Source organism: Ambystoma mexicanum, chromosome 6p (assembly GCF_040938575.1).
Source record: "Ambystoma mexicanum isolate Mex_15411 chromosome 6p, UKY_AmexF1_1, whole genome shotgun sequence".
Classification (NCBI taxonomy): Eukaryota; Metazoa; Chordata; class Amphibia; order Caudata; family Ambystomatidae; genus Ambystoma; species Ambystoma mexicanum.
This window is the reverse complement of record NC_090935.1, coordinates 910562402-910590153: the sequence shown is the minus strand read 5'-3', so window position 1 is coordinate 910590153 and position 27752 is coordinate 910562402.

The following is a 27752-nucleotide window of genomic DNA, read 5'->3' as shown; positions in this document are numbered from 1 at the left end:
TTATTGCATTTGTGGTTCCATGTTTTTGCAAACAACGTTTAAGAAGCGCAATAAAATACACAGAAAACATTTCTTTGTGGAGTCATTTTCCATTGTCTTTCAGATGTGTATCTAGTTCTCTATCCCATGACTTCCTCAGTCATACGAGTTTCCTGGAAAAATGGCAATAATTCCAATGTGCCGGTACTACCGTTACCAGCAAACCGACTGCTGGAATAACCGGCATATTCCCAAAATGCAGAGACACGCTTCGCCCCTTGCAGGAAACAGTGCTACGGTCATGCCAATATTACCAGCAAATATCAAAAATTGCCAGTTATTCTGGCAGATACTGCCAGAAACAATGATAGCGTCACCCAGACCGCCGGAATCACTGGTGCTGTTAATTCTGAATCCAGAATTTTTAGCGCCGAAATTGCCAGCACTGGAAATAATGTCATTGCAGGAATGGTAAGCTCTCCGGCAGCCATTTTGAAAAACAGAATCCATTTAAAATCAGCCACTTTCATCTGCCATCCGCCTCATCCAACACAGCAGACATGCTAGGGAGTGACCAAACAACAGTGCCATAAGTCCGGTTCCGGTAAACCTCGCTTCACAGAGCCTAAACTCACTGCCCTGACAGATGATGATGTGTCAAATGCAGAGGCACTATTCGGGGCTGGAAATTATAGGACCAGCCAGCGGAGGAAGACGGCCATATGGCAAGAGGTTGCGGACAAGGTGACGGCAGTGGGGCCCGTCCCACGCATGCCCATGTGATTGCCACAAATGGTGGGGAACATCCTGGCCACCCATCGGAGGGCATCTGCTGCTACAGGAGGAGGGACGGTGAAGCCCCGACCCTGATGCCCTGGAGAAGACGTGCAACTCCATCCTGCACATGGAGGGCATCAAAGGAGTCGAGGCAGCAGAGGCCGGAGCTGGGACCCTAAGCACAGCAAACCCCATGTAAATGCCAATTTTGTGTCCAAATAAATGAATCACCAGGCAGAAAAACACTAAATGGGCAAGGGAATGGGTCCACCACACTTCAGTCACAGGAAATGGGCCAATCTCACACACACACATGCCAGGGGTTGCGGTCAGACGTAGCCATGCATAAGCACTGTAGAGGAAATGCACTGCCCCACACATGGACACATTATGAGCACCATGCGCGCCAGGTGAGAACAGGACAGGAATCACAGGCCCATCACACACACAGCAACAAGCCACTGTGGCACAACAACAGTCAATGAGCACACCCACCACCCACATGTCGAAGCACACATCAGAGCAAACCAACCAACCAAAGTGCATGACAAGAGCAGGACACACACAATGTAGCATGAGTGTAATGCAAGCTGCAGATGTGAGTCCCAGAAGACTAACAGCATTTTCATTTCACCCCAACACGCACATCCTCTGATGAGGGTGACGTGGGTGGAATGTTGTCAGGTGCTGCATGTGCGCTCAGACCTGGCAAGGTCGCACACCGCCATCACCGACATTAGCACAGCCATCTTCTGCACCTTATCCACTGACAGCTGTGCCAGCTCCAACTCCTCATGCGCCAGCGCTACTGCCAGCTGTGCAAGCTCCACCTCATCCTGCACATGCGCCAATGCCAGCTGTGCCAGCTCCACCTTCTCCTGCACCTGCTCCACTGCCAGCTGCACCCCTGCCAGCTGCCGGAAGACCCACCCCTGTGGCCAGTGGCCCCACCATCCCTCCTGTGCCCTCCACTCCACCATGGGTACACCAGCCACCACACCAACTTGGCTGGTACAGCACATCAGAGGAGGAGGACCACACCCCTTATCGGATCCCATGATTCAGCCAGGCAACTCTGCACAGCCACCCTCATCCACCCATGCTCAGCATCCAGGATATGGATGTGAGGCTCTGTGCAATGAAGGACCGGCACAGGGCCATTGCAGACCTGGTACAGCAGCAGCTCCACGAGCTGCACCTGCTGTGCTAATGCATACAGGTCAGCACCTGCTGGAGTGCACAGGCCCAGGGACGCACCTCTGCTGGTCATGCTGGCCCAAAGGATCTGTGACGGGGTCTCAGTCATGGCTGAGTCCCTCTCCCATATGCTGCAGGTCAACCATCGAGCACTTGGTGGCACAGGGGTCTGATCCCTCCTCTACCATCACCACCCCTGTGAGCTCACAGCAGGGCAGCCCCAAGCGCTGCTCCCAGCAGATTTGTACCACACCTGGGCCATCCAAAGGCCCTGTGATCAAGAGGCAGAAGAAATAACTCTTTGAGTGGCACTATCGTGGTTGACATTATGACTTTTGAGTGTTTGGGGTGTGTTACGCGGAGGGGGATGTGTGGGGAAAAGGTGATTCGGGGAGGGCTTGGGTGTCAGGACCGGGTTTGTGGGGGGTGTGAGGGGTCAGAAATGTGAGGCAGACAACTTTGAAAAGTGTTTTTAACTTCTGCCATTTTATTAAACAAAACAAGATAAATAAACGCCTCAGTATCACTGTCCTAATGTGGATTTCTCTGCCTATAATAAACTAAAAGGGAACACGCTAATCAAGGGATCTCGACCCCTCACAGTAATACAACAATCAACACAAAAATATATAATATGGCAAGTGAGTTCCACAAATGTGTACAACATAGAAATTGATTCACAATGTAATTAATGTCTCTTGTCATGGACCGGTCGAACTCCCCTTCCCCAGTTCCAAACAAGGATGTTCTTCACAGTTCAAAGGAAAACCAAGGAAACCCAGATTTAACAGAAAGTTCCGTTGTTTCAAGGAGGTAAACTGCCGTGTAGCAGCCATTTTTGGCTAGTCACATTAATCTTTAATGTGATCAGGCTTTTTTAAACAATTAATTACGTACCCATCATATTAACGGGATCATCTATTAGATACCAGTTCCTTCGGCACAAGTATTATTATATTATTTCGGCACTTACATTTGCCTTTGGATTGTTTACATCTACCTCGCACATACGTGAGTGGCGTCACAACACAGTCTGACGCCGCTGACGCATGCACGAGTGACGTCATAGCCGCGATTAGTATAAATAAGCAGACTTACACCCACTAAGTTCATTCATCCGCGGTTCCCGACCGCATCTGGACGCTTCCACTTGCCGGTGTAGCTCTAGTAAGTACCGTTTCTAGCCGTTTAACCCCCCAAAACACCCTTCCCCACCTGTTTTATCCCCTTCCCCCATATATATATTTTAAAAAGAAATTGGTATTTTTTTGGTAATTTCTTTCGGTAAAAAAATGCTGTGAGTAAAAGGTTTTAGGTAACATCACTGGATACCCTCCGCAAGACCCTCCCTACGGGACTAGGCAAGTGGGGCATCACTGGGAGAGACCCCCTTTGGGGACAAGGACTCCCGTTCCATGAAGGAACTCCTTAAGCCATTCCCCATGATGGCATACATGGGATGAATCAATGTGCAAAACACAGCCACCTTTAGAAGCTTGGCTGAACACAAATATAAAGTATGCCATTATCTGGAAGAGAAAGAATATGTCACTTTAAGAGAAAACCTCCAATTGACTGCGATGAGGAGGTTGAAAGTAGAGGCCAGGCAGAACAAGAAGGAACGCCAGCAAGGGAGGACCACTGGAAACACAACACCTGATGGAAGGGGAGCCAAGCAGACTCACAGAGCCTGCGAAGGTCAGGACTGCTTTGCGCTAGAGAGGGAGATGCTGAAGCACCAGCGTAGGCAGGCAGAGAGAAGATGAGGGGAAGAGAACCCTCATTTCAGTGGTGGCACGACCATGGATGCTTCCTGGTGGGCAGGCTGCCCCATCAAGAGCGCTGACACCACCCAGCTGAGAGTGCAGCAACCTCTCTGGTTATCAGAAGCGATGTCAGGATGCTGAGTGAATCAAGAGAAGCACGCCGCCAAGAACGAGCAGGCAAAGACACTGGGCGGAAAGAAACAGTCCCAACCAATTGCAGGCCCTAGAGACGGTGCCTTGAAAGGACAGCAGTAACAGGGAGAATGGGAGGACCAGGAGAACGCATGGGATTCATTATAATTCAATTGGAACTAGTCCTAGTGAAATTGACAAGAGTTTGAATATAACATGGAAAGAAACTCGTCCTAGTGAAATTTACTAAACTGAAAATATAGAATTGAAGAACTTGAAGTATAATAGTTTGAGAAGGAGAATCCCGAGTGGTCCAGAGAAAGAGGTAATTAAAACTGAGATAAAGTTACCATGGAAAGAGGGGATGAGACCCGGTTATGCAAGAACTTCAGAGTATAGCCCATGTGAGAGAAAATACTACGAAGTAAAGACAAAAGGAGCCTATGATATAAAAGAAACAGAAAAGGTACATCACCTAGGAGAGCATATTTTACCAAAATACAGAAGGCTAAACAGCCTGGAGCCAAGAACAGACCAAAGTCCAAGAAAGGACTTATGGAGGATAGTACATGAAGATAGAGGAAAAATCAAATATATTGTGAGAGAATTACAAGACTTGGTAAGTAAGGTGACCAGAGACTATTTAAAGATTGTATATTGAGAGGAACTCTGAAATTTAAAGAAAATCATTACACCATCAGGACAAGACAGTCATTCTCCTGGGCTTAGTTTATTAGATTAGTGGTAAGGTCAGTTAGGATAAGAGTTTGGATGGCGGACTTCGTTATTTTGGACATTGGACATTTCCTGATGACTAACTGAAAGGATCTGCTAGGCAATGAGCAGAGAACGTCCTCTATGTACGTTTACAGGTAGAATCCCACCAGAAACATCTGGACACACTTATCTTTCTCCTAGGGCTCCAACTTCCACATTCTGTTCTGGCACACTGCACATTCTTGCTAGAACAATATATTACGAGTAAGATGCTACGCATCTCCCTTTTTTCCAACATTAAAACAAAAAAAACATTGTTAAACAGTGACCTGGAGAGAACTTTATAATAAAACAAGCATTCATAAAGATATATAGAACTACAACAAAAGAATTATGTACAAGAAAAAACAGAGATAAAGTTGTATGTTTATGCATATAACTCAAAGTATTTTTAGCACAGTACAGTGGGGAAAATGTCCACATAATCTCTGAGATACAAAGGTTTTCCACAGACTCATACCGGACAAGTACCACACTCATAGTGACCCTTCTTTTTATGATCATTGACCATTGACCAATGTTTCTCCTTGTGGACACTGTAATCTTGTACTGAGGTATCCTTCTTATCCCTATTAGTCTGAGCACTGGCTCCTCTCCCAACCGGCACAACAAAATGTTTCTTCAAACACTTACACACCCTATTAACATTACAGACTCTTCCATCCGCTACTTTTATAGCACCATGTAACCTTTCTGTCACCTCTATTGGTTCAGCAATGTGCACCTCCTTCGATCCTGGTATGAGGACATTTTATTGACACCCAACCGCCTCTTTTGATCAAACATTCCTTAGTGTCATTTCTGACATCAAAGCAGGCTTTATTGTGCTCTTGCTTCTTGCCAATGTTACTCTTGATCGCCTCCAAATCAATATTGTTCAAACATGCTCTCCCTAACCAGGCTGGACAAACCCTGGTATTGGGCTTCCTTCCCCTTCAAACTTCAAAGGGAGACACTCCCGTAGTGACATGAGGGGTAAAGCTATAGGCCACAATTGTGTCCGCAGCAGCTTTTATCCAATCACCCCCTTCTGAGATGGCAGATCTGATACTCTCCTTAATCACCCTATTAAATCCCTCGATGATTCAATTTGTTTCAGGGAGATAGATTGTACTAGTTTTGTGTTTTAGGCCATTCTTTTTCCAAAACACACCCATCTCCTCTGAGATTAGCTGGGCACCATTATCTGTTATAATAGTGGTGGGATAACCTTCCCTCTTGAAATCTCATCAGGAAATGTATTGATGTCTGTAGTGCACACATTTTGCACCCAAGCAATCTCAACCCAATGCGAAAGCATGTCTACTAAAACAATACACTATATGAGTAGTCTGTGAGACCTCACTGGTCCAACAATGTCCAAACCTACTCGTTCCCAAGGCATAGAGGGAATAGACATTAAAGTCATCGGTTCAACCCTAGAGGCATAATCTTTGTCAGTACTTTCACACTCTGTGCGCTTTTTCAACCCTTTCAACTTGCGCGTCCATTCAAGGCCACCAATAATCCTGTCTTAATAGTTGTTTGGTTTTGGATATCCCCTGATGCCCTATATCAGCTATCTCTAAAATCCTTTCCCGAACCCCTACCGGCGGAAACAACTTGTCTCCCCTCAACACCAAACCATCCTTCATCAGAAGCTCATCAAACACATACATAACAGCATCAGGGATTGTACATCTTTTGATTTGATTGCCCTTCAAACCAACTTCAAGTCTCTCCTTGACATTAATCATCATTGCATCAGCTAATATGGCTTGACACCACTCATTCTCTAAATTTACTTCCTGGTTTACACTCAAAACTTGCGCTTCTTTATCCTCCTCATCACCTTCATCTTCTATCACATTTGTCAACCTTGAAAGACAATCCGCTGCCTTGTTCCTTACGCCTGTAAAATTCTCTATTTCACAGTTAGATTCCTGCAAACTTGCTAGCCACTTGCGAATTCTGGGTGACACTTTAAACCTTTTGTGGTAAGTATCTCCTGCAAAGGTTTGTGATCAGACGTTACTAGGAATTTTACACCCCACAGAAAAGAGCAAAACTTCTCAATTGCCCATTTAATTGGCAATAGCTCTTTTTCAATGGTAGAGTTGTTCCTTTTGGCACACAACACCCTTGAAGCAAAACTGACAGTGCACTCCCCTCCTTCTATCTTTTGAGAGATCACAGCGCCTAAACCATGATTGCTGGCCTCTGTTGTCAGCGCACTTCTCCTGCTTGGATCAAAATAAATTGCTCAACATGGGAGCTTTTACTAAGGCTTTGCCTCTTTAAATTCTTGATCACACCGTTCACATCATTGAAATGTGATGCCTTTCTTAACTAAGGCTCTCATGTTACTAGATTTTTCAGCTAGGCCTGGAATACATTTGGCATAATATTCAGCCATGCCAAGAAAAGAGACTACCTTTTCCTTGTCGGTGGGACTGGGAAAAGTTACAATGTTGTTTACCAAATTCATTTTTGGTATAATACCGTGTTCAGAAATTTCATGGCCTAGGTATTGGATTGTCGACTTGCTAAAGTTGCATTTTTCCTTACTCAAGGTCAAACCTACGTTCATGAAAATATTAAGTACTTTTCGCAATCTGATATCATGCTCTTCTTGACTTTCCCCATAGACCAGGACATCAACTTGAAGGCACAGAATGAAAATCAATTGCCACTTCACAAATTGCGCCAGGAGATTTTATTGAAAATTACGTCCTAAGGTTTATATGTGGTTCTGCCCATAGCCTTTCTCAAAACCGGACATACACTAAATCATTATATAAATTGCAGAAAATGTGTGTGTTGACAGAGAAAAAGGGGTTGAAGAACGGTAGGATTATTGGGTAATGTAGAAATAAAATAAAGAAAAATATAAAGTTGTAAGCAACCACATAAATTCAAGAGTAATATTACATTGCACATCAGTTTCAATCCACTATTATTTATTGTTGTGACAATTAACACCAGATTGGTGGTTCCTGAGTTTGTACTCTGAGGTTTGTACTGACCCCAATGGCTGATGAACTTATTTCCTGTAATTTCTGCAGGTATTCACAAGAATGTAAACATTGCATATTGAAGTTCATAATACCTCCCTTGCCCATATTCACTGTTGTGTCAGACTTATTGTAATAATAACCACTGATTGGCCCTGGGTATGCATTCCCCGAAAGATTATTCATATTGAATATGTAATACCTGGAGCTCCTTCTCCCATTACTAAGCACATTTTTTAAACAAATGTTTAAGAGCTTCAGTACTCTCATAGCCCATGAAAGAATGTATGTATTACTTAAAAAAGTGTTATAACATAAATTCATATAACTGGCGCTATCGCTCCCACTGCTCACCAAACTATTATTATCAAAGGAAGCCCTATTAGGCATTAGTGTGCATCTTATACACCCTCATATTGTGATCACCCATCCTCAAGCTAGCAGCTCCATTTGTAATCTATATTAGTTGAGAAGATAATTATTGTATGCAAATTCCAATTAGTTAGTATGGTATTTACACCCCCCCAATGTTATCAAAATGCTGAGGTTTCAAATTGTTAAACCGCAGTAGGAAAAGTCAATTTCCCATTCCCCATTCACTCGCCTAGATTCCTGTGCAAGCTACTTGGGGACCAGATCATTAGAGATAAAATTGAAGGGAAGATAGAGGAGTAATTCAACCTTAATTCATCTAGGGAGATTGCAGCAAATGAATTATGGGACTCCTTCAAGGCAGCTCTATGGGAGGTCGTGATGGTGAAGGGAACCATTAGACACAAACAAAAAAGCGCACTTGAAGTAGAACTAGAGGAGAATATATGACAAACAATGAAAGATATGGAAACAAACATGGGGCTGTCCAAACAAAACACCCTCAGAACTGCGGCAGGCAGGTTAAACCCATTCCAAACACAAAAAGCTGAAAAATCCCTTTTATACCTCAAACAGAAACACTACGTAAAAGCCAACAAGACAGATCGACTCTTGGCCAGACAGCTCAGGCAGAAAGTGGCATCCCAGACCATACAAGTGATTTGGCTCCCATCAGGTGAGACGGTCAACGAGACCACCTACATTATCTCACAATTACACACATTCTATTCAAATCTATATCAGTCGGAGACCCTGGACGCAATGCAGTAAAACGCCTACCTGCATGCAGTCACTCTTCCCCAGTTAGCTCTATTGGATAGGGATCAGCTAAAATCAGATATTACTCAAGAGGAAATTCTCAGGGTCACCGCTGAATAAATAAATCCCCAGGTCCTTATGGATACCCAGCCTTATTTTATAAAACATATCCGAATATTTTAGCTCCTAGACTAACCCATCTATACAACTCCTTTATACACTCAGGTCGCATTTCTCCCACCATGGAGGAATCAAAAATAGTACTATTTCCAAAATACAGCAAAGATCCAAGCAGCTGTGGGTCATATCACCCTATAGTATTAATAAACCTGGACTCAAAAATGCCAATAGGATGGAGGATCTACTGACCTCATTAATACATCCGGACCAATCAGGCTTTATAAAACAACATCAGATGCATGACAATATTAGAAGAACATGTCATATTCTAGAGAAAATCAAAAAGAAAAACACCTGAGCTGTTCTCTTATCTCTAGACCCTAAGAAGGGTTTTGACCGGGTCAAGTGGTCGTTTATATTTCAGACTTTGCCAATGATGGGATTTGGACAAAAATGTATAGATAAAATAAAGGCTAATTACATACAACTTAGAGCTAGACTGCTTATTAATGGCCATCTATCTCTGCCCATTGACCTACAATGTGGGAACAACCAAACAAGAGTGCCGGCTTTCACTGCTCCTATATGCACTGCATTTGGAACCACTTCTTGCCAAAATTAGACAAACAGACACCATCCAAGTGATAGACTTCGGAGATGCCCCACACAAAATGATGGCACACGCAGACGATATGTTACTCCTAGCCTCCGATCCCTTGATGGCACTCCAGGCGGTGGTACAAGAACTAGAAACGTTTGGTATGGTAGCAGGCTTAAAAATAAACATAACCAAATCAGAAATCTTAAACCTAAACAAGACCAGGAAACAAGCACCAAGCAATCAAGTACAGGAATCAAATTGTGATGCACAGCTTATCCCAACACCAGTGTTCTTAACCTCCTGATGTAGTGCGCCATCTTGGAAACTTAAGTTATCTCCTTGTGTGATGCCGGACATCATGCCCTTTTGGGATGGGCCAGCGTCCTGCATAACGTCGCCATAGCAATGTAAAAACTTTTAAATGCCAAGCCTGGGAGCGGCGGTGACGGAACATGACATCATGCCCCCTTCCAAAGGCCAATTCACCTGGCTTCCACAAGTGCTTCAGGTGGAATTGCTCCAACAACAAAGCGGCCTGCATGTGAGAGTAAGGTTCCCATGATCTCTCAGCCCTTGAATATCCTTTCCAATGAATCAGGTACTGTAAAGCACCACGAAAATACTGTGAATCACATATCTTTTCAACTTCGTATTCCTCGTTATGAAGAGTTGGTAGTGTAGGAGTCTTCTGGAGGGTGCCTTAACAAGACTTAAGTAAAGAAATGTGAAACACTGGATGGATGCAGTGCCATGAATGAGGCAAACGTATCTTATATTGCACAGGATTTAACGCCTTCAGGACAAGATAGGGTCCAAAATATTTGGGAGCATATTTTCCTAGTGTTAATCTGTGAGGGAGATATTTATCGGAAAGCCATACTCGATCTTCTTTCTGGAATACTGGAGCCTCTGCTCTTTTTTAGTCTGAAAAGATCTTGTTACATTTTTGAGAGTGTTGTAAGGCTGATGATGTCTGTTTATGTACTTGACATAAGGTCTGAATCATTTCTTCTGCCATGGACATATTGGAAAAATATGATGGAAGATCTTCTAACAAGCATTGATGGAATCCGTAAGTACCATAGAACTGACTGTTTCCAGTCGCACAATGTTTTACATTGTTATAGGAGAACTCTGCTACTGGTAAGAAAGATGACCAATTATCCTGAGCTTGATTAGTGTAACAATAGAGGTATTGCTCTAAGGTTTGATTTAACCGCTCTGTCTGTCTGTTGGTTTCAGGATGATAACCAGATGACAAAGCCTTCGTTATACCCAAATGCTTACAGTCTGCTGACCAGAACCGTGAGGTATATTGAGTGCCTCTGCCCGCAGTAATGGAATCAGGGAACCCATGTAACCTGAAAAAGTTTCTGATGAAAACTTTACTCATTTCCAAGGCTGTAGGTATCTTAGGAATGGGTGAAAAATTAGCTAGTTTTGTAAATGAATCAATGGTCACCATGATGGTAGTGTGTCCTTGAGAAGGAGGTACATCTGTGATAACATGTATTGAAATACAGCGCCAAGGTCTGTCAGGTATTGTAGCTTGTTGAGGTTTTCTACGGTAGTTTACGAGGAGTCTTGTTTTGAGCACAAATAGTACAATTGGTTATATGCCTCTGAACATCCTGTTTCATCCTTGGCCACCAAAAAGTATGTGAGAGAAATCCCAAGGTGTTGTTCACTCCTCTATGACCACTGCAAGGACCTCATGGTGGCAATAGTAAAGAGAGACACAAGTGATCATAGTTCAAGGGTGTTTATTAAACTGTAAATGCAGGGCGGAAAAATGCCTATTCTCAACCTAAATCTAAAATCTAAAATGAAAAATAAGTCAGTCCTTGTGGCGTTGTGTCAAAACAAAAGGGCCTATAGTAAAGAAAAACTATTACCAATTCCTTACAACTAATTACAAAAAGAATGTGGGATAAGAGTTCAATAAAGAAAGAAGTTCTCACAAATAATAAGTCAGGATGTGATTTCCACGGGTCTCACTTCCCCATGTTTTCAGCATTGGACAAGGTGGGACCTTGGAGCACAACACACACTCAAGCCTTCTCAGCATGAGCTAAAAGTTCTTTTTCCGCTATCAGGTTCTTCAACGGTTAAGTATGCTTTCAATACAAGTCTCCTGCCTTCGAGGGCCTGATGCATTCAACAAACAAACACAAAGTTCTGTTCCACATATACTTTGGGTAGCGCTTCCCCCCCTGGGTCCCCTTTTCCAGGTTTAGACCCTTCACCAAATCGTATTCAACCAATTGGTTAAACCGTTCCTTTTCAATGCACTTTGGGTGATAACTTTCTTCCCCGGATCTCCCTCTTTCAGGCTCAAACCCCTTTTTGACGTTCGCCTCCCTCCTTCGGGTTCACTGTGGCTTCTCTTGCATTCACAGGTTTCAATGTCTTTTTAAAGAGTTCATTAGGCCTTGCCCCTAGGTTGTCAGCTTCCCTCTGCCGGGTTCACTCTCGCCAACTTTTACCAAACAGTTCACTATGGGACTTTAGACTTTGCCCCTTCTCGTTAGCATCCCTCCACAACTTCACCATTCAGGATTCGCTTTCCCTTCTTCACAATCATCTGCTGGTCCAGACTTTCGACAGTACAGACCCCTGTATGACCACTTTGACCTATCTTTGCCTCTTCCCAAGGCCTTCTGGTTATGGTAGTCTTTACCTTTGGGTAATCACCCAGAGTTTTTTACGTGAGCACCCATGTGGTGCCTGACGCCTGTGTTGCAGGCTTTCCCCTCACTTTCTCAAAAAGTTCCTTTCCAAAATTCAAACCATCGGTCTGCTACTTTTCATTCAACACAGCCCGGATTCTTATCGACTCCTCCCTCGACTTACCAGCTGTGATGAATTGCTTAGCTTTCTTCTACTTCAAGTCAAGGTTGGTACCACGGAGACCAGCATCTCTCCTTGGCTTGGCTATCAGCAGAGGAGTGTCTTGTGTACCATCGACATCTGCTACAACACACGCTAGCCTTTGTTTGCGGTCTTATGCTTCCGCCTGCTGAGGTTTCACAGACCTTGCTAGGAAAGGGCAAGGTTACTTCTCCCCTTGTCACCCTCTCGGTATTCGCCATCTTTAGCCTCCTTTTGAACTGCTTTGCTGAGTTAGCCATTACATCGTGCGGTTTGCCTTGCTCGTCCTGTCCTTTCGTGCTCCACCTTTAATCCCTGTGGGGAAGGGAAAGGGCCGTCAGGTGTGCATGATTCTGGTCAATTGCCTGACTTTGCCTGACCCTTGTATGTGGAGATGTCAGGTAAACGGCTCTGGTGTTAGTCTGTTGTCTTTCATGGTGTGTGAAAGTGTTCATGTCAGAAGGGGGGGGGGCAGGGTATTGGAACATCCAACGTAGTAAGATGGGGAAAAGGTGTTGAAAGGGGGGTACTGCGTTTCACCCTTCGGTGTCCCACTCCTACTCCCCAAGGACCCCATATCCAGGTGATCCTCCCTCACTGATCCACCCACAGGAACTGGATCCAACAGCGATGGCCGTGTCCTGGCCAACTGGATGACAGTCTCAGGAGACACTGTCAGGTATCTCACACCACCAACTATGGAATCATGGGACAACGAAAGGGCGGAATCACGCAGATCCCGTGTAGGTATGTAAATCGATCCTTTATGAAAATATAATCCATCTCTATGTTCCAGTCTGGATTGTAATGGAACTCCAGGAGGGTTTTCTTCTGTTTTTATTTTAGTATATGTAACCAGGTTTCTACAGAAAACAGAAAAGTGGCCTGTGGTAACATCTTGCCAAAGGGAGGAGGTTCCATGTCTCGAGAAAGACCATCACGGGATTAGAGATCAGCTAACAGATTTTTTGTTCCAGGTATGTAGGTAATGCACAACTGATAATGTGAAAACTAATGGGCACACCGAGCCTGTCTGCTATTTTGACAGTTGTAATTCTGTAATAACTGTAAGTTTGTGTGATCTGTTCGGATTTCTACTGGTTTCTGTACACTAATAAGTAGATGTCTCCATTCCTTGCAGGCCAGTTTAATGGCAAGCAATTCTTTCTCTAAAACCGAATAGTCCCTTTCCGCTGGAGAAAGTGTTTTTGAGAAATATGCCAATGGATGTCCCTGCCCGTCCTGTTGCAGTTTAAGGAGTGCTCCAACTGTGAAATTCGAAGAGTCTGATTCCAGAATAAATGTTTGATCTTACTGTGGTTTACGTAGGAGTGGGGCTGTGGTGAATGCAGACTTGCAATTGTTGAAAGCTGCCTGGGTTTATGGTACCCATTTGAAAGAGGTGTTTTTCTTCATAAGATTTGTCAAATGTAGGACCACCCTAGAGAAGTTATTGATGAATTTGCAGTAAAAACTGGTCATACCGAGAAATCTTTGAAGCTCCTTAATACTGCGGGAGGTGCCATTTATAGTATGGCTTTCACCTTTCTGGGGTCCATGGTAACTCCTTGGGTCCGAAATTAGATTTCATGTATTTATTTATTTGGATTTGTAAAGCGCACTACAGCCCACGGGCATCGAGGCGCTGTTTCTGGAAAATGTCTTAGTTACTGGTAAGAGGCCTTGCTCATGGTTACAGAGAGTGAGAGCCTAATAGGGTGCAGCGACAACATGAACATAGGTGATTGTGTATCCATACATCAAAATTAGCCTAGATCATGGAGAAAAATAGCAGACAAACGTGCAGGCATCAGAGTGGATTGGGAACAGGTTTTTTTAAACAGACTGCTTTCCTAAATGCTGTGTGCGATTCCATGTTTCTCAAGGGGGGCGGTAAAGAGTCCCAGTTGGTAGCTGCAATGACCGGGAAACTGGATCCACCTGCGCGAGCCATGAGGGTCTTACGAATAGTGAAACGGTTCATGTAGGCGGTTCTTGTGGGTCTCTCTGTGGAGGGAATGGTAATTCACTGAGAGAGGTAGAGGGGGGCACTGTTGTGGAGACATTTGTGGGTGAGGGTGAGGGTCTTGAAAATGATACGTTCCCTAATGGGGAGCCAGTGGACCGATTTCCTTGTTCCTGAGATGTGGTCCCTCTTGGAAATGCCAGTGGGCGCTCTGATTGCATTGTTTTGTATGGTCTGAACTTTCCTAATGTTTTCTGCAGATGTGCTGCCAGGAGGGCATTGCAGTAATCAAGCCGAGAACCAATTATTGCTCTGGCTATGGTGAGGCAGTTTTGTTGTGTTCTGAAGGGTCTTGCTGCAGTGATCAATTTGGTGTGTTAGGCAGAGGCGGACGCAGTGGTGTTAACGTGTCTGACCATTGAAAGGTTAGCGTCCAAGTAGACCCCCGGGGTTTTTACCACCTGAGATACATGGAAGGAGGTGTTATCAATCAAGAATGGGCTCTACTTTACATCAAGTTTCTTGAGGGTTGCTGGTGATCCGATAAGAAGTTCTGTTTTTTCACTGTTCCTGTAAAGCCAATTTTCAGCCATCCACGTATCATGGCGTAGATGGAGTTTAGTGATTCCCTATCAACCTCATAGTCACCAGTTAGGGCGACGAGGACTTGCGTATCATCAGCATACTTAGTGTATGTGATGCCTAGTGCATCAAGGACGTTGAATAGGGGCCTCATGAACAGGTTGTAGAGGGTGGGTGAAATACAGGATCCATGTGGGACTACACATTTGATCAGTTTGGGTCTGGCACAGGCCTGATCTGGGAAGACTTTCATAGCTCTTTCTTTAAGAAAGGATGAGACCCAGGCTATAGCGTTAGAAGAAAAATTGGCGCCGGTAGAGAAGTGGTGGCATAGGGTATCGTGGTCCACCAAGTCGAAAGCTGCAGACAAGTCAAGGAGCAGCAGGAGGGCGGGTTTGCCCGCATCTCTAAGATCATCAATCTGGTTTTTAAGGTCCAGTAAAGCAGTTTCAGTCCCATGGCCGGGACGGAAGCCAGACTGCCGGAGACCAAACAGGAAAGGGACCGTGGTGATGGTTCTGTTATTCCCTGTGAAAGATGGGTCGAGCATGGTTGTAATGCCTGTTGGTGGTTGATGATTTTGTTTTGAAGGATTTCCAGTTTATCCAGCATAGCATACTGGATACTGTTACACCAGCCCTTGTCCTTGGTGAAGGATGGGTTGGTGGGAAAAGGTGTTTCCAACTCCCTGAAGATGGCAAAAATCTCTCTAGAGACTGACTTAATGTTTGCTGTTCTAGTGTTGAAGGAATTAGAATGTGCTTTAATAATGGCAGCATTGTATTCTTTTGAGATGGTCTTGAAAGATAGTTTAGTGGAGTCACTGGGTTTAGCTAGCCAGGTTGCGAGAGCTGTTCTTTTCCTGGCCCGTAGCTCCAGAAGCTCAGAGGAGAACCAGGCATTTGAGTGCTTTGTACGTTTGGCTTTCATTATGGTGAGTGGGGCTGTGGCGTCCACTGCTTGAGAGATGATGGAGTTGTAGGTGGCAGCAAGTGTGTCTGGGTCATTGGAGAAGGGAGGCTCGAGGGCAAGAACTAGGAGGAGCCTTTCCTTGGTAAGTTACCGGGAGCTTCTGGTGAGTACAGGTGGGAGCTGCATCATGTCTGTAGATAGCCCCTTGGTTAGGTTAATTTTGAAATGGATGGAGTGGTGATCGGACCAGGGAATGGGTGAGATGGAGGTGATAGAGGGAGGGCAGTTATGGTGGGCAATCCAGTCAAGGGTGTGTCCTTTGATGTAGGTAGGCTTTGTCACAGCTTGTTTGAAGCCTAAAGTGGAGAGGGTTTTCTTGAGTGAGGCTGCATGAGAGTCAGCAGGGTCCTTTAGGCTTAGGTTCAGGACTCCCAGGAGGATGGCGTTGGTAGTTTTCTTAAGATTGTTTGCCATGGCGTGTAAGAGGGCATCCTGGAAATCCGTGACTGGCCCTGGAGGAAGGTAGATAATGTGGAGGGTAATAGTACAATTAGGGGATGGGGTAACTTTAAGGAGCAGGTAGTCACTGTTTAATCCTAGTTCTCCTTGTACCTTTCTGATGGGGATGGACTCTTTAGCTATGAGGGCTATCCCTTCCCCTTTCTAAAGGGTGCGATCTTGCTTAAAAATGGTGTAGCCTTGGGAGAGGGCTAAGGCAAGACCAAGGCCCGACGCCTCATGTAGCCAGGTTTTTCTGATGATTAGTAGATCGAGGTTGGAGATGGTGATAAGGTTGTGGATGTCCAATGAATGGGCGGAGAGTGACCAGCCGTTGATGAGGGCGCACCTGAGTAGGCTAGAGAGGGACATGTGGCCAGAATGTGAAGGCACAATGGGAGCAGCAGCAACATCAGAATATGATTGCACAATGGGCACAATAGTAACATTAGAATTAGATTGCACAATGGGAACAACAGCAACATCAGAGTGTGAGGGCACAATGGGCACTATGGGAGCAGCAGCATCTGAGTATGCAGGCACAATGGGAACAGTAGCAACCTCTGAGTGTGAAGTTATATATCCCAGATACGGAACAGAAGTGGCATCAAAACACATTTTTCAGGTTTAGCTTTAAGATGATGTTGTTGGAGATGCGAAAGTACCTGATAGACATGTTGGTCATGCTCCTTTGGTGTCTTGGAGAACATGGGGATATTGTCAAGGTAGATCACAACTCTATGCAAGAGGGCATCCACAAGAAGATGGTCTATAAAAGGTTGAAATGCAGCAGGTGCATTTGCTAGGCTGAAAGGCATGACTTGGTACTGAAAATGGCCAAAGGGGGTCCTGAACTCAGTCTTCCACTAATCACCTGCTTTTATCCTCTCTGTAGGTGGTAGGCACCTCGCAACGCGAGTTTAGTGAATATCTGAGCAGTTTATACAGCTTCTAGGATATCACACAGCCTTAGTTCTGTTGTATCTTTCTTTGGTATAAAGAATAAAGATGCACCTCCTGAAGACTGAAGATTAATCCGTTCTTGTGGTTTTCATCCAAATAGACATGCAAGGCAATCTTCTCATTCTAGGACAGGATAAACATTCTACTGAAAGGCACAGTAGCATTAGGATTTAAATCAATAGCATCATCTTCCGATATAAGGGGCGGCAAAGTCTTTTCTTGTTCCGGCATAAAGACATTGTGATATCGATGTTACTTTTTTGGTACTAAATTGGATACAAGCAGAGAAGTTGCTGTGGTGGGTGAAGTCAAGGAGAAAATTTCTCTGGGAACTTTTACCAAGCAAGTAGTCACACATTGTTCTTTCCAAATTTTGAAAAGGATTATGCCACTCCAGCGATGGAATGTCCAAAATAACCACATAATGTGCTACTGTTATCAGGTCAAAGGAGATCTTCTCTTTATGTTGTTGTATAGAGATTATCAGCATATATGTTTGTTCGAACAATCGGTGCACAGCTTAATGGTAAACTTTCCACTCCTTCGACATGCATGGCTTTTTCTTTTTGTTCAATAGGGACCCCCATTGTTTGTGCCCACATTTTGTCCATGGAAACGCCTGTAGCGCCAGAGTCAACTGTGGCTGCTGTTTAGATTTCAATTCCGTCAGGTAAGGACAACCGGACTCTCAAGACTAATAAGGACACCATTTTGCCTGTTGATGAAGCCAAAGAGCCATTTAGACAGGGACTAAGAAATTCCTCCCGGGCAAGTTTGTTTGTTTGTTTATTTATTTATAAAGCGCTCCAAACCCAGGGGTATCTGGGCACATTGCAACAATAGCCAGTTTCTTAGTTACAAAAAAAGGCAGCTTTACATGAGTACACGCTTTTTTTTCATTACAATACAAAGGAACACAGTGTTATAATACATAATAAGAACGTACAGAAGAAAGGGATGCAGGACACCCAGGAATACAGCTCTACATGAATATACAATACAATGTTAAAATACATAGTAACAATGTAGAGATGAAAAGGATGCGGGACATCCAGAGACATAGAGAATATACACGAAGTATTATACAATGAGCTAGAGACAGCAAAAGTGTTACTATGCATGGTTTCTAGTTAAGGATAACTAACAGAGTCTACTGTGGCACGTCTTTGGAGAAAAGCCAAAGTTTGGTGTTTTTCCTGAATTTGTAGAAGGATTGGTCAGCTCTTAAGGAGGTGGGTAGGGAGTTCCAGAATTGGGAAGCCATGACCGGGAAGCTAGTACCACCAGCTTTTTTTAGTTTAACCCTAGGGACTCTTAGACAGCTGGAGTTAGCTGTCCTAGTGGGCCGAGTGGGGTTATTTTTGATGAATTTTTCAGTGAGGTATTGAGGAGCTGAGTTGTTGAGACATTTGTAAGTCAGGGAGACTGTCTTAAGTTGTATTCTGTCCTTAATGGAGAGCCAATTGTTATTACGTCTGAACACTGAGATGTGTTGTCTTATAGAGATGCCTAAGGCAGTTCTGAAAGCATTGTTCTGCAGAATCTGGAGTTTATTAACAATATATTTGTTGGCCCCTAGGTATATTGCATTGCAATAGTCCATTTTTTACAGTATTAGCGCTCTGGCCAATGTGGTGCAGCTTTCTTTGGAGAGAAAGGGTTTGCAAGCATGGATGAGCTTACAAGTGTATGCTGTCACTGAGGCCCATAGCACTGACCTGTTTGCACACGCTCAGGGAGGACTCTAAATAAAAATCCAGGTTGTTTACCTCTTTAGCCACCTTGATGTCATTACCATCAATATTAAAGGAGAAGTATTGATCACTCTGTCTCTTCTGATTGGAACGCGTGATTAAGAGAAGCAGCTCAGTCTTCTCATCATTCAGACACAGGCCATGTGTGGCCATCCACGCCTGAATGATGAGGTAGATTTTATTGATCAGAGCTAGATCTTTGTCTTAGTCGCCTGTCAGAGGTATCAGGATCTGGGTGTCTTCTGCATTGTTAGTGTAGGTGACATCTATATGGTCTAGATCATCAAACAATGGTTTGGTGAACACATTATACATAGTAGGCGATACACACGATCCTTGTGGGACACCACAGGATATGGGGATGGGATCAGCAGCTGCTGATGGTGAGATAACTCTCATAGATCTGTTATTTAAAAAGGTTTAGATCCAAGCTGTTGCTTCTGCTGAGAAATGGGCCGCTGTTGAGAGATGCTTACATAGCATGTTGTGATCAACCAGGTCAAATGCGGCTGACAGATCCAGCAGGAGCAAGAGGGCGGATTTCCCTTTATCTTTCAAGTAATCAATTTGGATCTTCAGGTCAATGAGAGCTGTTTCTGTACCGTGTTGGGGTCTGAAGCCAGATTGACAGAGTCCTAGTAGCTTGTTGGTCTCCAGATACGACTGGATGTAGGCTGAATGTAGGCTGCTTTATCGAAGATCTTTAATAGAAAAGGGACTGTCGTAATAGGTCTAAAGTTGGTGGAGATGCTAGGGTCCAAAGATGTTTTTTTAGAAGTGGTAGTACCCAAGAATGTTTAAGGTTAGTGGGGACTGAACATGTGTGGAAAGATGAGTTGATAAGCGTGGTTATAATAGGGGACAGTACACTCGCAGCTTCTTTGATGGCAGATGCAGGACATGGCAATTGGAGGGCTTGAGTGAGGCTATAATGTTTTCCACTTCTCGGGTGGACACTGGAGTAAATTTAAATTGCAGAGGTGGTTTGGGGAGATTGTGGCAATATTTAGGACAATTGGCTAGAGTAGGGAGGTTACTTTTTTTTACAGCTATTTTATTTTGGAGCGTAGTGATCTTATTGGCTAGTGCATCTTGGTGTACAAAATTTTATCCTTGATGCAACTATCTGTAGGGGGGGTGGGAGATTCCAGTTCTCTTAGAATGGAGAAAAGTTCTCTGGTGCTTGAACTGGCTTTGTCAGTCCTGTCATTATAGATGTCGCATTTAGCTGCAAGAAATTCTGCTTTGTAATTAGCATAGATATTGAGTAGGTTATCTTTGTTAGCTGAGGAGGGGTTAATTTTCCAGATTGTTTCCCCTTTGCTTTTTTCATTGAGCAGGGCTTTCAGTTTGGGTGTGAACCAGGTGTTCAGGTGTGGTTTGGGTTTGTCTTTATGCAGTTTTAGAGGTGCAATGTTATCGAGGTCATAGTATTGTTGTATAGTTCCACTTGTTCAGTCGGCTCGTAAGAGGCAAGTAGTGGATTAAGTAGTGGCTGGGGAAAGGGCTTGAGTGTGTCCACTGATATTCCTTTTTGTTCCTGGTCAGAATGGGTGGAGCGATAAGGTTATGTTTATTAGGGAGTTCACAGTCTTGGATGTTAAAGTGTCCCTTCTATGTGCGGGAGCTGGTGTTTCCACTTTTCGCAGAGGGGCCAAAGAACATAAATGAACAAGATTATTAGAAGATCCACAATACATGCACAAACCTTTGTTTTTGCAGTGCTTTCTTTCTTCTTCTGAAAGCGGGCCTCTTGCAGCCCCTATCTGCATAGGTTCGCCTACAGGGATGAAGAATTCTTCAGTGGTTGGTATTGGCACGAGAGGTCTGCTGGAACTATAGCAAATTCTTTTGCGCTCTGTCTTGCATTCTTGTAATCTATAATCTATTTGAATGATCAGTCTTATAAACTCCTCCAAAGAGGGAGGTCTGGGCACTCATGCTAATTCATCCCTCAAATCTTCTGACAAACCACTCCTGAAGACAGGCCTCCTCTGGCCAGGCAGTTTGTTGTGCCAATTGTTTAAACTTAGTGACGTAGGTTAACAGGTCGGAACTCCCTTGAGTCAAGTCTAAAAAGGAGTCCTGTTTTGTGTATGACAACTCAGGTCTATCAAACATTCCAGCAAACAAGGTCACAAAAGCTCTGTGATCATCAAAGATTGGATAAGTGGTGTGACCCAGAAAAGGGTGATGCCTGCCAGATGGGAAATCAAACATCTGACCATAGATCTGTCTGTGGTAAATATGGTTAGTTGGAAAGCAAAGGCCACTGTGCTTGCATCTACAAATTCTCTATATTTCCTGAGGTCTCCAATCTATCTCTCGACTGATACACCCCCAATACGAGGCGGCCTCTATTGAGAGGCCTCTTTGAGTCATTGCCTGTTTCAATGCAGCATTTTTTTGCTTTGAGGTTTTGCACCTCAACTGTGAGGCCCTGGACTGCAGCCACTAATTCTTGCATCTGCTCCAATTCAACAGTATGTTTTGGCCATCGCCATTTGTCAAGAGCAGGCCTTACCTTTGAGGTCTTGCATGGCATCTGATAGAAAAGGTAAGGACTGTCTCCCCTGGTAGCCACACTGCTGTCTGATATAAAACAGAACAGCCAAGAGGCTACACATAGAAGGCAGTCTCAAAGAGGAAAAACCACTAAAGGGAAAAAAAACTCCAAACAGGAGCAGCAGATGATACAGAAGCTCGAAAATCCCAAGCAGCAAATTCTCAAAATATCATCAGGCTGGGTCACGGAAGGACGAGGATAAATGAAGGCAGGAAAAACAAGAGGCAGAAGACAGGTGAGGCTCAAAGCAAACGGCAACAGGAGGAATTAGGGTATACTGTAGACACAGATAGAAGCAAAACGAGGGACCAGTAGAAATAAGGTGGAGTATGGGGAAACCACGAATACATAACCAGGAAAGAAACGCCAAGCAATCAAGTACAGGAATTCGATTGTGACGCACCGCTTACCTGAACACGGGCGTTCTTAAATTCCCGATGTAGCGCGCCATCTTAAACACTTATGTCATCACGTTGTGTGATGCAGAACGTCAACGCCATCTTGGGATGGGGCGACGCCCTGCATCTGGTCGCCATAGCATCGTAAAAGCTTGTAACAGAAAAGCCCGTGGTTCAGAGATCTTGTTTGCACAGGTCGTGCAGCGAGAAGCATTATTTTTATAAGCATTCCCCCTGACGATCATGGTTAGAGAGGACGCACAGCATGAAGTTGAGTAGCCTTCACCACATTAAGGCAGGTTCTGGTTCCATGGGGAGCAGCGGAGAGCCTTTGGAGCAAGGAATGCTCCTTTTTTGACCAGTGCGGGCTGGGGAAAATGGAGCAAAGCTGTTTTCTATGCTGACTGGAGCAGGAGAAGCAGATAACACGAAGGCAGTGGAGCGAGGGGCTGCGCACGCCAAACCCGGCAAGTTCACTTGTGTATTGTGACCTGGAGCAAACCGTAACCGCCCGCTGGCCGGGTTTGGGGTTTTTTAATACTGAACTAATGAACAAAGATCAAAGTGGCAGAAACGTGAGCATTTTGTATATCGAACTGAGGTGAAGCAGAAAGATAATTATTTTAAATACCAAGATGATACAAAGTGGAGAAAGTGGCAACATAGGTACTTGGCGAACAGGCCAGCAGAGTGTCATCATGTTTTTGAAGGTCAGAATAATTGCCAACAACACAGGAAGGTCATGTTACCAGAAGCCCATATAAACTACTATTACCAAAGCCAGAAGAATGTAATAACAAATCCAGATAAAGAGAACCTACATTGCCAAAGCCAAGAAATGGTCATTAAGAAGCAAGTTGTTTATCAACCCTATTGTCAGAGGAAGGAAGAAGCAATAGAGGTAACTGTCCAAAATAAGCATTGCCTATGCCAAAGAAGAGCAGGAGTGAGAGAGAGAGAGACATTATCAGTACTTGGTTAATGCAACAGTGTGAAAACAAGTGTGGCAGGAAGGCTGCCCTTCTGATAGATGTTCAGAAGGAGAGGAGCTTAACCTGCATTGCATGTGCCAATCAAAAGAGTGTAAAAAACAGCACCAATGTGTCTCATGTTTTCCCAGAAGAAGTAGTTAAAACTGATGTTGTGGAAAATCAAAAGACTTTATAATTTGTGTGAAGTAGAACAAAAGTGGGAAAACAAGAGTGGCAGGGAGGCTGCCCTTCTGTCAGAAGGTGCTCAGGAAGATAGGAGCATAACCTGCATTGCATGTAGCAATACAAAATGTGATACCAAATGTACTAATGTATCTCATGTTTTCCCAGAAGTAGTAGTCAAGGATGGTGTTGTGGAAAGTCAAAAGACTTTGGGCCTCATCACAAGTTGGGCGGTATCCCGGCTGTAAAACCTCCCAACTGTAATAGTGTTAGTGCCCACCAGTCTGGCGGTATTACTGCTGGATCATGGGTTGGGCGTTAACTGTAAATCCCCATTCCCCATTGGGTCCATTGGACCCAAAGGGGAATCGTTGCCGCTAATACTGCGCACTAATACAGCCGGCGGTAATACAGGGGATTTTCACCGCCAGAAAAAAGCTGGAGGTTAAACAGCCCATTTAGCGCCCAACTGGTGATAGTTCCAGCCCTTACAGGTGGCGGTAATATCGTTACCATCGCATTTAAGCTCTGCAGACCAGATCCTGATGAGGCCCTTTATAAGTTGTGTGAAGTAAAACTGTGCCACAGTAGTACTTTTAGTACTATTAGTAGTTTCATTAGTCATGGCAGTCGAGTAAACCACAGCAAGGGACCTTGTAGAGTAGGCCTGGAAGGTGAGTGGAGCAGGCGGAATTCATTGATGTACTGAGGTGTGATTAAAAGTGTTGTAGAAGTGGCAAGACCACAAAAGCTCGTGGTGAATGGTTTTGGAATCATCCTAATAAATCAATATTGCTGATGCAAGTATTGGTGTGAACTGTTGCAGAATTATCCTGACAGAAGTATTTTTGTCGATACTGATGGACTGTGAAAGTATATTTATTTTCAAACAGGAAGTTGTGTGGAACCCACTGCCACAAATGGAGAGATAAAAGACTTACTGAACATTTTGAACTGTTGGTGAAGTCCAATTGAGAGAAGAGACTTACTGGAGTTAGAAGAACTTCATTGGAACTTTGTTGCAAGACAAGATGTCCTTATTCCATTGAACTGTTGATTGAAATCCTGATTGAATCTGGGGAAGGGGAACTCACCAGGTTACAAGGAGGAACATTTGCCAGGCCTTGAACATAACTGTCATTTTTGTTATAGCTGAATTGCCATATGTTACCTTGTTGAGTTTGTTGTATGTACAAGTGTGAGGGACAGGATCCTTTTGTTAGAGTGTTTCCTTTAGTTTATTTTGATAGGCAAGCAAATTCTCATTAGGGTAGGGATAGTGAGGAGTCTAACAAACCTTCTTAAGTTGATAAAATAGCATCTTTTGAAAAACCTTCACAAAGATGTCCGCCTCACATTTCTGTCCCATCAAAGTTTGCATTTCTCCTTCTGATCCTCCACACCTCACAGAGAGATCAAAGAAGAGGCATGGCCATTCAGGTTCCTGTACTGTCAGTTGGCAGGACGAGCCTGTCTAGCCCGAATACACATATTCCACAGCTGAGCTGGCTCACAGTAACTGGCACATTTGTGGTATCAAATTGGATGTGGCTGCAATGATTATGAGCAGTGCCATACACCATGCCTTAATTTAGGCACAACTTATTGTTTACACTGCCACCAGCATGGTCTGCTTATACTTATGATATTCTGAAACAGGGATACATATCTTAAATTCCACACCTTTGCTGCAGTGACTTTGGCTGTCACGTTAGCTGTCAAAGGGGCACCTGTGACTTGTACCTGCGCTTTGCCACTGTGGGGCAGGCGCTGCAATCAGGCTACTGATGCAAAAGTGCACAGGTGTACACTATGATTTTGGCAGGGAGCTTATGAAAGGGGAATTTGGTCAGCAAACTACCCTTTCGGAGAGGTAATTACCTACATGATTTTATAAATTAATACAAATAAAAAAGGACTTTACATCCATGCCAGATGTCAATTCCTCCGCACTACTACTACTCTTCCACTCCATCAAATTCAGGGATATAATGGCCTGATCACCCTTCCACTACACAAGTTCAAACCTCTTCCCCGCTTCCCAACTACACCTCTACACTGGCCTTACTCTCTCGTAATAATCACTCCCTCTCATACTATCTACTATACCACTAATCTATTGCTACCTTCCACTTCAACACTTCACTTCAAAGAGTATCTTTTCTTTCTTTTGAAAGACGTAAAGCCTGGTCAGGTCATCCGGCAAAAGATTTCTTCTCTGTTCGATAGTTGAGTAAACTCTCTGTGTCCTGTCCAGGCTCAGGTCCGTTTGCTCTGCGAGGTCTATTAGGACACATAAACACATAAAAGGCTCAGTACAAACTCTTTCAGGTATTGGCCTTTTATCTGTCGTGGGACTCCCCTCATTCGTATGTTGTTTCTCTGGGAGTGGTTTTCCATGTCTTCCTGTTTTGTCCACACAAGTTTCAGTTCTTCCTCAAGACCAATCACTCTGTTCAGGAGTTCTGCCTGGCAGTGTGCCTGTTCCCAGAAGGTGGTCTCGATATCATTCAGCCTCCTCTATGCAGCAAGCATTTGATTGGTCAGATCCACTATGGCCTTATAGAGTTTGTCCCCTTTGGCATTGATCTCCTGTCGGATTTCTGCTAGAAGGCTGAAAAGATCATTTTTAGTAGCTAGAGCATCACTATTTTCAACTTCCAAGTGAACCTGTGCTGTCACCATCTGGGGTTATTTGAGTATCGCCTTTTGTGCTGCCAGCTTGTTCTTAATATCTCTTGTTTTCGTCTAGTGACTGATTTGGACATGTCTCACTTAAGCAGGGGCCAAATTCCCATGCTCAGTTAATGGGGACTCTTCCATCACTAGTGCACTCTTCCTAAGCTTTGTCCCAGCGAGGGACACTCACTGGGTGCCTACACAGGCAGCCTCCCTCAGGGTGGTCATTTACCAGCTTCTCCTCATCACCCCACGCACTCACCAGCTCTTGGGACTAGTGAAACTGCTGATCACTAACCAACCATGCCACAAAGCTCCTCTGCGCGAGTGCCCAGGGCTCTGACACTCTTCCAGTCCCCCACCGTGCCCTCATCAGCTTCGTTGGGGAGCGCACACTTTTCCATCTCCACAGAGCTTTCTCAGATGGAGGAGACGGAGACTAGGGTGCTGGACGGTCCAGGGCACCGTTTTCCACATGTAGTCTCTTCCGCTTCCCCCATTCTTCTGCACGGGTTGCGCTCTCATCGGGAGGGGGACTGAGGAACCTCTCACATCTTCACTGGCTTCCGCTGTGGCTCATGGCCCAATAAGGGGTCCCACAGTTCTCAGCATCAGGATTTCTGACCATAGTTACTGCACACCAGCGCCACTGTATTCAGGCACCATCTTGAGTGTTTCATGCAGGGAACTCTGGCAACCCCGAGCTTCGCTTCTTCTCTGCGCTGTCACCATCTTGGGTTATTTGGGTATCTCCTCTTGTGGCGCTAACATGGTTTTAATGTCTCCTGTTCTCCTCTTGGTGGCTGATTTGGACATGTCTCACTTAAGCAGGGGCCCAATTCCCGGGCTCAGTTAATGGGGTCTCTTTCATCACTAGCACACTCTTCCTGAGCTTTCTCCCACCGAGGGATGATACCTGGGTGCCTTCACAGGCAGCACCCCCTCGTGTTGGCCATTTACCAGCTTCTCCTCATCACCCCAGGCACTCACCAGCTCTTCACACCAGTAAAACTGCTGATCGCTAACCAACCATGCAGCAGGGCTCCTGTGCATGAGTGCCCAACGCTCTGCCAATCTTCCAGTCCCCCACTGTGCTCTCGTCAGCTCTATGGCAAGCACACAGCACACACTTCTCTTTCCCCACAGAGTTTCCTCAGATGGAGGAGAGGGAGACCAGAGCTCCAGACGGGCCGAGAAACCATTTGCCCCGTGGAGTCTCTGCCGCTTCTCCTCTGCTTTGCACCGTTCTTCCGAATGGTTCATGCTCTCATTGGGAGGGGGGCTGAGGGACCTTGAACTTATTCACCAGCTTGCACTGTGGCTCATGTCCCGATAAGGGGACCCGCGTGTTGTATGCTAGTGAACCACAATCACAGACAACACAGAGCCCTGGGTAAACTCGACCTTCCCTTTATTTCTCCATTACAATACTGCCTTTTCCTGTCCCCCGACCCTCCCTTTCCTCCCTGCTCCCATGCCCTCCCTTTGTCACGTGACCCCCTTTCTTAAAGGGCTCAGTGTCTTCTTCTGCCGCAACACCTCCCACTTGCTTATCATGGAGCGTCCTCACACTCATATCTCCTCTATCATCTGCAGCGGCTTCTTTACCAATCATTGCAGCATTCCTACTGGTTCTAATTCTCGTTGGGTCTTTCATCTGTCTCACATTAGCTGTTCTCTGGCTGATCTTCAGCCCTTGATTCCTTCATACTTTCTTTCCAGTTTCCTTGTTATTCTTCTTCGCGTGGTGTTTCTCTGGTTTCTGGCATGCGCAGTCAGCAGAAGAATAAGGTGTTCCGGGTTATTTCAGGGTTTGTACTTTATCATGATTTCCATCAGCATCTTGCCGGTGGCTTCTTACGGTGTATTCCTGTAGCTTCTCAGCATTTGATACATTGCTTGTAGGAATGATGCATGGCCAAGGTTGGCTTTCTGT